This window comes from Apus apus, chromosome 1, assembly GCF_020740795.1.
Source record: "Apus apus isolate bApuApu2 chromosome 1, bApuApu2.pri.cur, whole genome shotgun sequence".
NCBI lineage: Eukaryota > Metazoa > Chordata > Aves > Apodiformes > Apodidae > Apus > Apus apus.
The window spans coordinates 178,348,505-178,363,290 of NC_067282.1; the positions used below are offsets into that span (position 1 = coordinate 178,348,505).

Below are 14,786 nucleotides of genomic sequence, written 5' to 3' on the forward strand. Positions count from 1 at the left end.
AGGTGGTTTTACCCCATTCTGCACTGGAGCTGCTGGAGGGGTTTTTCCTAACCTGTCCTTCTTAATTCCCTTTTCAGACAGCTGCATTAAGGTGTTGTTATGCAGAACCTTCCTGTTGAGAGTAAGGTATGCAACAGCAATGCATCAGAAGACAAAACTATTTGTATAGCTTAAATTTCAGCTATTTCTCACCATTCAGAGTTCACAGAGAAGCCAGCTGCTTTGACCAGACCTGTACTTCTGCTCAGCATATTGGAAACATCTCCACCAGACTGGAGCTTCTCTTGTTTCTTACTTTACAGCTTTAGCTCATGCAGTTATAATGCCTTGTTTCATAACTCAGAGATGAAACAGGGTGGCATGTAACTATCTGGTATTTTAATCCCAGATTTGGCTGCAGTGAGTTTAGAGGAGCTGTTGAGATCCAGTGAGTGACTGGAGGCAGCATTTAGCTTGCTCTGCCCCCTCAGCCGAGGCACCGGCAGCCACAATGTGGGGGCTCCGAGGGCTCCTTTTGGCAGGCAGCTTTGTCAAATGTCTGTGTCTCTTCTATTACTTTGCTTGTCCAGTTTCCTTCTGCTACTGTTGGCCCTGTGGTCTTTAAGGAAGACTATTTCTGGGCTATTTACTTAATTGTTGATTGTTAATAATAAGATAATTTCCTTCTAGCAAGGATATAAACTGATAAGTTTATTTAACTAATTATTATCTCTTACACGTTCTCTGCTTTCAGTGGGTGAAACTAGGTGTTTTGTGTATCATTTTATTAACAAGATCACCTTTAAAAAAACAACAACCCAGAAAGCAGAAATCATTACTGTAAGTGAAGTAACAGCTGTTAGTGGTTTACTGTGGGATTTATCACTACAAATAAGTAGAACATGTGTTTCCCTGCCCCCTCTAGGCAAATTTCAGCCCTGTCACCCATTTTTTTAGAGTGTATAATTTTGGCTTTGTACAAAATCAGTGTGTGTTTACTACTGAAATAATGAAAAAAGTCCATCCCTTTTAAATAGCTCTTCTGTGGATATTAATTTTTCTGTACACTGAATGAAGAGGCACTCCTTTGCTGCTTGTTCACACAGTTCTTTATTTCTGATTGAATTGCTTCTGTCCTCTGAGCCTCGTAAGGGATTGAGGAAATTTTAAATATGAGTTGCATCTAAAGTATATATAAAATACTTTAATAATAATAATAAAAAAACATGTAGAAATAAATACTGCAGGACCTACAAGATTTCTGGAGGAATTTTTTTTTTATAGGGTCCATTTTCCTTCTGAAGATTATGATACACATTGAGCTAGTTATCTTCAGACATCTTTTTATTATCTCCTCTTTAATGACAGCAAGTGCAGTTGTGTGTGGTGGTGTTAGTGCTCCCTTTGCTCCTGTGAATCCCAAGCCTACTGATGTTACTTGGCTTTCATCCATTTTTTGGTATTCTGTAACTTCTTCAATGCAGGTTCTTAAATGAAAGGTCCTGCTTTGCCCCCTGAGGACCCAAACACAACATTGAAGGTGGAGGTAGTGGAGGTCTGATAAATCCTGTTCTTTGTTCTTTTGGAACTTTTATTGACTTCTCATCCTTCCCCTGCCTGACAAACTATCAGGGGTAGAGAGAAATCACTGAAACAGAGGTATGAAAGCAAGGGTTTATAGCACTCTATTCAAACATGCCAAAGTACAGGAATACACCCTATATTGAAGGTAGTGATTGCACTAAATATATAATAATAAAAAAGAACTGTAAGTGAAATAAAAGGAAAGGCTAAACAATTGATCAAGGGGGTAACCTGTTAAACTGCTGCTGTGCTCAGCCTATGTTGCTGCGAACAGCAGCTGCAGCACTGCTTGCTTGTCTCACCTGAGGTCTTCTGCTTGTACACCTTGCTGTAGGATGTGAACTCCAATAGAATAGTTTTGTTCAATTGACTTTTTTACACTGTTAAGTCTTGCTTTGAAAATAAATTAAACAGAAAATAACTGGGATTTTAAGAAGTGCACATCTCTCTGCAAGCAACTAGAGCAGAAAATCTTTGCAGTAATTGACCTGCTGAGACTAATTCAGCTATTCAGTGGCTTTAATGTCTTCTGCCTTAACTTCACCAAAACCTGAGTACTTTAGAAGTAAATATAGGAATTGCTCTTTTTTTTCCAGGCAATAATTTTTGCATAAAGGTAGGTAGGCAGGAAGGAGAGAGGCAGGAAAATATACTGTGCTTGAGCAGATTTTAGTCTGAGAACTATTTTCAAGCTTGTTTTCATTACAATGCTTTGGGGCAAATCTGTTTTGTATTTGAGAGCTGCTGCTACATTTCTTTCACCACAACTTCCTTTGTAGGAGTTAAAACCATGCTGGAGGACTTTATCTGGCATGAGATGTTGCTGGTGGCTGCTGTATATGGCTTCTGTACCTGCTCTTATGATTTTTTGCAAACACTGAATAGAACATTTTTTTAAAAACTGCTTCTTCAGGCCTAAATGCAGTTTTGTTCTTCTCTGTGGCTGAATTTCTCTTCTAAAGAACTTAAAATTGACAGATATTAATTGTCATCTCCACCGATGTAGTCGATGGTTAAATTGGAGGTGTTGAGTTCACTGGGTGTTCATTTCCCAGAGCCCATGTTTAGGAGGTTTCTGCCCCAAAGGCACACGTGAAGCACAGAATGAGCACAACTGATGAGACCTTCTCTAGTTCTAGTCAGGGACCTCATTATATTGAGTTTGTTGAGCACTGGACCTCTGTCTGGTCAGGAAGTCCTGTCCTGTCTATCTCCAGGAGCTTCTGCTAGCCAAACGAAGCACACCCCTGACAAGAAGTGTGTGGGCTGTTTTTTTTACATCTCATAGGTGTGTGTCCCTACAGTATTGGTGCCTCAGGCACCAAAAATGTCCCTGTTGCAGCTGTGGTACTTGCAGGGTTCAGGGTACGCTGTTCTCCTCAGCTGGCACAGGACACCCAGCCATGGCTCCATGCCAGTTCTGCTCCTGCCCAGCATGACTTTTATGTGGTTTGTATTCCCTCCTGAGCCCCTGCTCCTTTCCCATCCTGTTAGCAACCATCTCTGACTTTGTTCCCTGGTCTATGACTCAAAAATCATACTCTCTTAAGCCTTATCAGACATGGGAGGCATAGGCTGTGGCTGGAAGTGCTGTGCCTGCACCAGTACATCTTTTAGTGCAACCTCAAGAGCCACATGTGCAAGGTGCAGCTTCTGAAAACTGGTTTGAAAGGACATGCAAGTCAGGACAGCTTCTGCCAAGGTTGCGAGATATTAGAAAAAAGGTTGGATTACCTCTACTACGTGTTTGAAACCCATGCACTGCATGAAAAGCATATGGGATGTGGCTTCCCCTGTGCTTTTGCAATTGCAAGGCATTGGGAAAAGAAGCTTTTGTACACGTGGGGCTGGAGGACCCTATCCATCTGCACCAATGGGTTTTGTGTGCCCATGGTTGACCTGTGTCCTGGCAGCAGTTGCTCTTCTGATTTTCTATGATAAATCACATATCCAGTGACCAGCTTTTCGTCTGTTGGACCAGCATTAGCCACACCTGGCAATGTTATCAGTTTAATAATGTTTAAGGACATCGAATTCCTGTAAGGGGCCAGGACATGACATGTTGCTCTCAAAGCCTTCTCCCTGAGATGGGCAGAGCAGTTCTCCCCAGCTCATGCAGACATGCAGGGGCAGAAGGTCCTCAGTCTGTTGATTCCCATTCCCACGCCCATCCCTATATCAAAGTGTGACAAGTGAGAGATTCAAAAAGTAACAGAAAGAAGGTGAGGCTGATGCAATTCAATTGCGAGACAAACAAACCCCCACAACAAACATCAAAACCAGCCATTCATTCTGCTGTTCATAACTGGTTTCTTTTAATTTTCCTTTATAACAGATAGTTTCACGTCATTTTTTTCTTGTCTTCCCCAGCTCCATGTGAAATCCACAGACAGAGTAATTGTTCCTCCTTTTGTCCTGTCAAACAGAAGGTGACATATAACTTTTGTTCGTAATAGGCTACAATGTCTAAAAGAAGAGAAAAAGACTCAATTTTAAAATAGTCTGGCGAGTGAGAAGACAGCCTGCTGCCTGATAGAAACCAGGTCTTAATTTGTAGTAAAGTAGAAGCCTTTTCTTCTTGAGTTCTATGAAATAAATTTTACCACTCACCACTTTAGATTTTCAGCATTAACTCTGGCTGTGGGAGCTAATCTACTTCCAGTTGTGCCAACCTGACAGTATTATTGGCATATTGTTACCTAAGATATTTTTTTTGCTATTAAAAGTTCTGCTCTCAATGAATACAACCCTTTCTCAATGAAATCAGTGTCAGTAGCACCCTCATTCAGACTGCCTGTGCTGTGTGTCACTCTGAAACCAATTATGAAGCTGTCATCAGGAGACAGGCTGTGAAACTACAACCATACATGTAATGGAACAGCTCTGCACCTTGGTAGTCTTTGTAGAAATGGCTGCTTCAAAAATGCCCACTGAAAGGCCAATTTTGCTTGTTGTTCACTAGAAGTCTTAAGCAGCTGAGCACAGTGGTAACAGTTTAATGAAGCTACAATGTGTGATATATAGGAAATAACAGTCCAATGAACAGATTAGTCCAAATTATGTTTTGCACCTTGGTTATGAACATTTGGAGACATGTCTTCCTCTCAATTTGAGCATGAAAAAGGGGAAAAATTACTGAACTTGAAATAACCTTGTATGAATGGCAGATGAGATGCAAGTGAAACATGTTGCAATAAATAAATATACAATTTGGATTCTATAATTTTCCATTGCATTAATTTGTCTGAATATATTTAGATCAGTAATTTAGCCTGGAAATTAAGGCTGTTTATGACAACTGTTGTATGTTGGTGGAAATATCGTTTGATGTGCTATATTTTAAAACCATGTCATTGACTTTTGAAAACCGCTTCAAAGTTAAATTCACAAAATTACTTTAACAAAATACTGGTTTACTATACTATTAAAACATAGAAGATGAAAAGTTAAAGGTCTTGCATATTTTATGAATAAGATTTAATTTTCCTAAGAGCAATTTAACTGACCTGGAATTACTTTTATGGAAAGAGTCTCTGATGTAGTCAGAATATCTTAGCCAAATCTTGCTTTCTCACCATTCTCTCTTTAGTTTTTAATTGTCCATTAATTATTATATGCACTAGCTTAATGTTTTGGCATTTTAATTTTTTAGAGCCTAGCTGAAACATCCTGTGATTATAGAATAAAAGCAGAGGTCTGGGGAAACTCTGTGGGAGCCCTGAATTAATGTTCTTTTCCTAGGAGAACATACTGAAATTAAAGATTTTCCTTTGCAGTGTCCATGACCACTTTTGAATGAGAGCATCCTTTGCCTGTGCTCCTGCATCTGGGTGACCCTCACTCTTCCAACTGGCTGCTCCTTTTGTCATGAGCAGTCCCAAACCTTTCATAAAATCTGCACTTCTTGGAGGGGTCAGTGTTAGTTATGGATTTATCCACATCACAGATCTATACTTCTAAGTGAGTTAAGCTTTGCCAACATCCTGGCTGTCCAGATCAAACCATGGGAACAAATTATCACTTCCTATCTGGATATCCTGACTCAAGAACTGTTGCTCAGCCTCAGGAGAAGACAGGCATGTTTTGCCTGCTCCTAGAGATGAGTAGTAGTGGGGAGGGAGTAGGGGGGCAGGTGGCAGGGATGTTTGTACTCGCAGTTCTTGGTGCTGGAAATCAACAGGATCTGAACATTGCCCATGGTAGCAAAGGAATGATTCTGGCAGGGAGGCTGGGATTGGCTTCAAAGGGAAGAGCAAAAGGGTGACTATTTAAGGGTAGAAAAAGGAAAGAAAATAGCACAGGTAGTGGGGGAAGAGAACCAATGATAGGAATAATAAAACACTAAGAATGCAACTTTAATAATGGAATGCTGATTTTAAAGTAACAAGTAAGGCTTTGCCATGCTTAAAAATTTCATTTCATTGGGAAAGAAGAGTAGAATGGAAGAAATAGATTTCCATTAAAGAGAAAAGAGCTCTCATCCAGTGTTTTCAATTGTTGACTCTGAAGGGGTGCTCAGAAGAAAATTAAAACCTGGAAAACTGTGTGAATGATTCCTCAATCCACATCTCCTCTTTTTAATTGAAAATCATGCATGTCAAATCCTTTGGCTGACAAGCAGCACTTGGAGAAGTAGCCAATAATTGTGAGCGTATCCACTCTTGATTGCCTCTTCTGATATTCCTTACACTGTGCATTACAAGTAAATACATAAATAGGCAGGACTGCTAACTGGTGTGTAGATCCACAAGCTGCAATTGCATGACCATTGTGCTGTTTGTAAAGACACTGTAATTGTTATATGTTATAATGAGCATCACGGTATTTATGAAGAAGAAAATGCAGAGATCATTGTAGGCAATTAACAAGGATTGCACTTTCAATATTTCCATCTAATTCACTATTCTTAATCCTAAAGATTTCTTTTTTTTTTTTTTTTAGAGTGACAGTCATCTGTGTATTTCCTCCCTCTTTTTACACTGAAAAGCACTTAAGATTATTTTAACCTATTTAAAATGTTGTTAGATTGTAAAAATATGTACTTCCTTCAGTGTTTAGGAAATCCTTAAAAATCCTTAGGAATGAAATACCACTTTTTAACGCATAAAATGGTCAGATTCTGCCCCCTACACTTTAAAGAAGCCACATGGTAAAATTCCTTCCATAAATTGTTTAAAAAACATTCAGAGCTCCCTTAAGTCATGATATTCCAGTTGAAAGGTTGTTCCAGAAATTCTGATTTGTTTAGGTCTTCCTTCTAATTTCTAGGATGTGAGCAATTAATACTCACTGTTTTTTGTGTCAGTTTGTTTTGTGAGTCAGTAGTTCTTGTCCCTTCCTGTTGTTTATCACTGAGTCACATCCTCCCTAAGCCTCTGGTCTAACTAATTACCAAACCCATTTTTTTCTGGTATGATAAGCTGGGCTCCCCTAGTCATCAGAGCCATCTCCTCTACATCCACCTGGTTTAAAAGCAGTGGTGCTGAGGATCCAGTGCTTACACATTTTGGTTTCCATTTTGGACTTAATCTAGTCTTTTTCTATGAGCTGACTGCCTGTTAGCAGGCAATGCAATTTAAATGTGCCTCTGGAGACTGTCTTCCAGTTTAGTTTCTCCTGAATGAATCTGGCACATGAGCTCTATGACCACCCTGTGATGTGAATCAAGGAGTTGTCAGCAGTGATCCACTTAAAAGCTACTTGACCCAGACTGAAACGTTGCTGGAGACAATCCCCAGTAACACCATAGCACTGAGGAACTGGGATTCATGCCTATGTCCTTTTCCAAAACTCTTTCCTTCCATTCCATACACTGAGGGTCATGTGTCATAATTGGTTGTCCTGCTCCACTGCTATCCATTATAATGAGCACTACAATTTTATTTTTTTTTTATGGAGAGGAAAATGCAGAGATCACTGTAGGTAATGAACAAATACACCACTTCTTTCTACCCAAAATGTTTTGATATTATTTTTTTCTCATAGGAGAAGTAAATTAAAAGATAATTCATTTTTAATAGGAAATAATTTTACAATGCAACTGCTACAAGAACTGATAATCTATACATTTCAAATAAATGTGCTTCTGAGTTTTTGTTTTAGCAGTTTCTTTGTATTTTTTGGCTTCTCCAAAATGGCATGATTTTACTAGGATTTAAATGTATTGAAAGGCACATTAACCAAGAGAGGGGAAAAAAAGGTTCTATATATAGTTTTACTGTCCCTTTAGGGAACGATTGCTCGAGCCTCATTAATATGCATTTTAGCACAATCTAATTTACTCATATGGCTGGCCCCAGGTGTTTGGAAAGGCAACCAGAGGAAAATCAGATCATACTAAAATTAGAGACAAGAAATATTGAATGCCTTCCCTTTTAGGTCCTTGAAAGGAACATATTAATTATAACTGGATGAATTTGTGAAAACTAATGCTACAGACAGCTCCAATAGTAATTATTTTTGAAAAATGACCTCTACCACTAAGTGTAGTCTGATCAAAGTGCACAGAAAATGTTCTGTTAAAGAAAAAGATATATATACTTTCCCCTCAAAACATTCAGTATTTAGTGCAGAGCCCCGTGACACCTTTCTGACGTATGTTTTTTCACTGCAAACCACAATACAAAGCCTGATTTAACCTTGCTGTTTCTCAAACAGCTTTAAATGGGGCAGAGCATTAGATTTTGATGGATTTGCTCTGTCCTTCCAAGGAGAGTGCATCTCTGCTGGATTAAAAAAGGCCAAGGCCAACAACAATGGGGAGGCAAAGCTGAGAAAGTATGGGGGTAAAAGGGTAAAAAACTGTCTCCCTATGATCTGGTTAAGCACCCTGCACTTTCATTAAGTCAATAGGAGGCTTTGGCAAGCAAGCACTCACAGCTGGTCTCTGAACTGCTAATGGTATGTAGTGGTGCAATGAAGGGACTTTAGATACTAATTTCCCAAGTGTTGTCTTGATTTGCAGCAGGAAGCATAAGCAAAACAGTCAAACAAATTAGCCCTGAAGGTGCCTTTCGAGCAGCACCGAGCGAGCTGCCCTTGCTTGGATGCTCTGAACTCTTCAACTGCGGAGGTGCTTGCCTGGGGAAGGGACTGTTTCAGAATAACTCTTCAGGGCTGAAACAGCCCAAATTGCAATGGTAGCAGGCTATTGAGGGGTGCATATGTTACGGGAACACTTAGTCATCTCCAGTGAGTTTCTAATCTGAAATATCTGACCTTTCTGTGATGCAAAAATAGGGAGGTGCCAGCAGTGAGGAGGGTGGCCACATGAGCAGCAGCACAGGGGCCCATATGACCTGTACTTGGAGAAGCAGTGCTGACTAACACAGCTGCTCCACCCTGACATTCCTACCTATGAGGCTTTGGAGGAGCTCAGCTCTCTCCAAGCTTTTGAAGACTGTGAAGGAGCCAGGAGATTATCTCCCCACAGGGTACTCTGAAGAGTTTTAATCTTCTTGCTAGAAATTTGGTAAGAGACCCTATTATTTCAGCTTGGAGTCAAGTTTGCTTATTTAGAAAAAAAAGTGAAGTTATTTCTGTTGCAGACAGGGTGTGATTTCAGGAGAAACCACGCTGAAGCAGACTCACATGCAAATCATAGGGTATTTTTCAGATAAGCTGTTTGTTACACCTCAGTGAAGCACTACAGACAACCATTACTTTGATGTGATAAGCAGGGTGACATTAAAGGTAAATACTAGAGTGCTCTATTGAGATGGAGTTTAAAATGTACTTACGGAAAATAATAGAGTCTCCACATTTAAGAACAGTCCATCGAAAGAATATTCTAAAGCAAAACATCAAAGAGAGGATAGGAAGTATGGTTTAGGCTGCCATTCTGGAGAGAAACCAAATACACACAAATTTCATTAAATTACCAAGGAGTTTAAGAAGTAGATTAAATATCTACATGAAAAATATTGCAGTAAATGAAAAAGGAAAAAAAAGCTATCAAGTGACTGGAGAAAAACAGAGAAAACAAGACAACAGAAAAAAAGTATAATTCAGAAGTACCTTAGGGAAAGAAGTTACCCTGGTAGATGGAAAAAACATACATAACAGGACACAGATTTTACTCCTATCTGACCACAAAAAAAAAAAAAGCAAACCTGTACACAGATATGATCCTGGAAAGTTGACTAAATAATTATAGGATTTTATTAAAAAAAACAAACCAAACAGAAAATTTAAAAAAAAAAAAATGTTTGAAACCTTCTCCTTTCTGTACTTACTGTTTCTTCTAGACTGAGCCAATGAACAAGTTTACAGGAACGAGAACATTGTCTCTAATGATTTAACTTACCTGTTAGGAAAAGTACATGGTTTTGCAATGTGTGTCAATAAATAAGCCTCTGCTGAGTCTCTCAATAACATTGCTACGTGAGTAGGAATGACCACAGACATTAATGAGAAGTTTTGCCCTGCCCTGGCACTCCAGCACCCACCCACAACTGGCCTCATGTGCAGGACCAGCAGTGGCTCCTGGAGTTATAAACTCAGCTGCAAAGAGGACCCATGGAGGGAAGTCAGAGTCCTGGTGTCAGGCTGCAGTCTGCCTGGAGACCAGGCTCTCAGCAAAAAGGACTAAACAAAATCAGAGCCTTGGCAAGTACCCTTGTACACACTGCCCTCAAGCCCGTGATGAGACCCTTCCCATCAGCTGGCTGCTCTCCCACCTCTGTGGCTGAGGGGGCAGCAAAGAAGGGGAAGAAGGGGTGTGGGGCTGAGGAGAGAGGAGCTTGGGGCTACAAATGGTGACTGGGGCATAATGTGACAAGGTTAGTGCTTTAGTTCTAACGAGAAATAAGCTTTTTTTTCAACACATGGGCTTCCAGCACACAGTAAGTGGAACGGCTGCAATGTAACACCGTCTCCATTTGGTTTCCTGCTCAGTCCATCCATTTCTCATTTAAGTTACTTTCTTTATATCACAGGTTTGAATGTTTATTTGTCTGTTCTTTGAGTGACTGCTTTGTTTCACTTCAGCTAAAGCAGAGAGCATTTTGTACAGCACCTGTTCTAGCTAACGCTGCTGTAAGGCTCCACAGAGATAGCAAGCAGGAAAACTCTGGCAGAGAAGGGAGTTGGACTCTGCTTTTTCCTGGCTACATTGTTCAGTTGGATGCTGTAGGACTTCTTTAGTGCCTCTTTGTTTAGCACCATCAGTTAAAATGCTGTGAATGCTGCAAGAAAATTCAGGAGCCATATAATATAAAAATATCTATATCATATTATCTATTCCACATGACTTTTTGATCAATAAAATCAGAGGAATAAGGGTGTAGTCCAGATTATGTTCTATGTATCTTCCTTAAAGTTAGTTATAGGGTGTGGATATTTGTGTTTCTGTAAAAAAAAATGGGATCCACTAATAAGTACTTTCTTTTAAGAGTGTGTCAACAGCTAATGGGGCAGAGGAGTTTTGTATGTAAAGCCCTATGTAAATCGGACTGTGAATCTGTGTTTATACTATCCCTTAATGGCTGGTTAAATGTGTGTAATCCTGGATCCCCTAGTTTTGGCTAAGGATGCCACATCAGTGTATACTGTCCTTAAAACCAGGTATATTTAAGGTCATGATACAGACAGTAAACAGGTATGGGTTTTGTTCACTCAGGGCATTGAACTCTGGGAGAATTCAAGAGAGGAGCTGCCTCTGGAACACTCAGAGTAAACACGCAAGAAGAAAAATTTACATCCATAAGTAAACTATGCAATTGTTATTAGCTTGTTGTGCTTCACTGAAGTTTAAAACTCCCTGCATGTCCCATGCCAATGTCCCTTTAATGGGTATTAATGAGCTTGGCTGTAAACTCTGTGTCCAATACAACTTTGCAGAGAGCATCTCTGCCCTCGACTTAATCTGGAGATGCTTGCAAAGTCAGTCTGAAAGTCCTTCAGACACCTAAATTCAAGAAACTACTTCACTTGGGCATGTGCAGAACCTATTTACTGACTAGCACCTATTGTAATCCAGAGTTTGGATGACTTTCCACTTCAGGGGTTTACCCCTTACATGTGCCCTGAGAATCCTAACACTGAGCAAAATAGCACTAAATGTAACTGTCTGCTAGCTCCAGGCTGGATGAGTTTGCAGCTGCATCCAATCTGTTTCTCAAGACTTCTGTTGATGGAGAATCTACTGTCTCCCCAGGTGAGCTATTGCAGTGCATTATTACCTTGCTGCAAGAAAATGTGCCTTAATATCTAGACTAAGTATCCCTTTTTTGATTAAAGACTATTATTTCTTCACTTATCATCACAGACATGGATAACAGATCCTCCTTACCTAGCAGTAGTCAGCCTTTGAGATAACTAGGTTTCTGATCATGACCTCCACCAACAACCCTAACTCTTCCATAACCTTCCTTGTAATTCTGGACTTCAGCCCTTGCATCATTCTTACTGTGTTTTCTCTGTTTGGTTCATGTTATTCCCAGAGTGTCGTACCAATAACTCACCTTTGCACAGAGCAGCGCAGTTTAGGGCTTCCTGGTACTGAATGCGTGAGACACAATCCAGAAGCTTCGCATACAATATTGCTATTAATTCATTAGCTGATGTGGTTGTACTTACACCTGACATTTGGGAGCACTTAGCCAGGAACAAGAAACTGATTTCTACCCTTTCCTGAGCTTCTAGGCATTTGGATCCACACTGTCCCTGTACCAGGAAAATGCTCTGGTTTTTAGCTGGTTAAGTAGCTCTGCCTTCAGCTGTAGTTGATCCACTTTGCAGCTGGAAAAAGAAGATTCACTTGGGCAGAGAAAAAAACTAACAACTTAGGAGAGAGAAATGCAAACAAATGGTTATAGCATTGGAATGGGAATGGCCTCCCATGTTGATGAATTTTCATAGTTGGCAGTCCTCATTCTTTTGTATTATCATTGTCAGTCTACTCTAAGAAGTTGTAATACAGGGCAAACCTAAACAGGGCAAGAAGTGTTGCAAGGGTTTACTGTTCTCTGTCAGACAGGGACAGGACTGGTGTGTTCAGGTTTCATTTGCACCATTTTTCTGATTCCACATGACCAGGGGCAGGCACACCTGTTTCATGGAAGCTGAAAGAGGTGTGATTCAGCTAGAAAAGTAAGATTCAAGCATAAAAAGCCCATGTATAGATACTTACAGGATAAAGACCAAAGCTGTAGTCATAATGAATTCACTAGGATCATGTAACTGGAACTGCCTTTCTTCAGAAGAACAGCCTTGGAATAAGGAATCACTGAATAAAAATTTCCATTTGAGGCAATGGAAAATTATGTCACATATAAAGTGTACATCTATATAGGCAGGGAGGCTTGTGTGTCTGAAAGAGAGACCTAAATACTAACCTAAATTAAAACGTTAAAAATAGTAGGGTTCTGTTTAGCAGAGGTGATAATAAGAGACCTCCTTAGTCTCCCAGTCTCCCAGTGATGCATGTTATTCTTCAATGGCAGACTGCTCTATTTTCACCACCAGTACCTCACCACATGTTCAGTGCTTCATATCTTATGCACCTTTCATTCCTCAGACATACCACTGTATCCTTCTAGCATTTGAGCTAATAATGCTGCTTTTGCACATCATCCTTAAGTACTGAGTTAAGATGATTTATTCATGACAAGAGGTGGTATTACATGTTTGATGTGGATATGGAGTGTGACTTACCAACAGAGTGCCCTTGTGAAAAACTAATCTGTTGAGTAACAAGTAAAACACAATTGGTTTGATAGCAGGATAAACAGAAATATTTTCACCTTCATTTGAACTAGTGAGTTTGATGATGATTAGTTTTTCTTTAAAATCTGTGATTTCTCTTGTGTTTTAGCCACAATGGCATTGTCTGATGGAAGTGAGGTCAGATGTGCTGAAGAAAAGACAAGTCATAAGTGAAAAAAGTTGCAACACAATGTTTATAAAGGAGCTTTAAACACCATTGAAGTGACTTAATTACGTAACGTAATTTTGGTACCAGTAAGTTTTCATAAAGTTGGATGAGTAGACAACAATGGGTTATCTGACATCAAATTCCTACCACATTTGCCAGGATTTTGTACACACAGAGGCTGCCAGGCTCTGCTGATACATGTCTAGGCACTTTCAATATTTCCATCTAATTCACTATTCTTAATCCTAAAGATTTAATTTTTTATTTTTTTTTTTAGAGTGACAGTCATCTGTGTATTTCCTCCCTCTTTTTACACTGAAAAGCACTTAAGATTACTTTAACCTATTTAAAATGTTGTTTGATTGTAAAAATATGTACTTACTTCAGTGTTTAGGAAATCCTTAAATGGATGGTCTGGCAAGGGTGGCAGCAGGTAGGCAGTGCCATCTCCACATCTCCAGCGGCGGGAAGAGAAAAACCACGGAAGTAAAAGTGAGTTAGTAAATGCTAAAGGCCCTTTATGTAACTGGGTGATGTAAATTGCCCCAAGTAAGAAGAAAATCTAGGTTAATTTTTGCAACATGCCACTGACTTTGCACATGAGATTGGGAAAATCACTTGCCTCCTTAAGGCTGCAGCTCCCTAACTTTGGATTTGTGATGCCAATATTTGCCTCAGCATCCTGGCTTGAGACAAAATCAGGACCATTTGCAAGGTGTTTATATAGTGGTGGGCTATATGAAAAGGAAGTATGTAAACCAGAAGTAGTATTAGTTTGACAAATTATTTCTTTAAATTAACAGTTTTCTGCAGTCTTTTCAATATTATATTGATTTAGCAGTAGGGTGGGTTTTTTTATTATTATTATTCAGTTGAACTGGTAGATATGTAAATTAAAAGTACAAAAAAGAGATCTTACAACTAGAACAAAAGTTTTAACAGTATTTCCACTGCCAGAATGAGCTGAGAATCCACCAGCATTCCTCTAACCCACGTGTACCATCAAAAAAACGCCAGGAGGACAGGTGCTATCCCACACTTCGGATGGAATCATTTACCACCAGAGGGAGTCGTGGGAACACAGTACAAGTGGCTGTATTGCCCCAGGAAAGGTCATTACACATTTTAGAGATAAGGCTCAACGATCAAACTTGTGCCTTTGGCCGTAGTTCAACACGTAATGAAAATCAGTTTGGCTTTTGGCTAAACATGCCTGGCTGAAAAATTTACTTGGTAAAAATTCTACCTTGATGCTTCATACTCAACCTTCATAATTTGTGCAAAGTATATGCTTACTCAATAAAACAAAATTGCTAAGGAAGCCACCCAAATTTTATGCTTGAAAATA

General features: G+C 39.6%; 1 long non-coding RNA gene across 1 annotated transcript; it reads right to left on the reverse strand.

Annotated features, from left to right (window-relative positions):
• Positions 1 to 3,850: 3,850 nt before the first annotated feature.
• Positions 3,851 to 13,910, reverse strand: LOC127390683 (uncharacterized). Its single transcript, XR_007890910.1, has 3 exons — positions 13,821 to 13,910; positions 9,303 to 13,417; positions 3,851 to 3,978 (listed from the first exon to the last, which is right to left on the reverse strand). It is a non-coding gene; the product is annotated as an uncharacterized LOC127390683 (long non-coding RNA).
• Between the last annotated feature and the right edge of the window lie 876 nt (positions 13,911 to 14,786).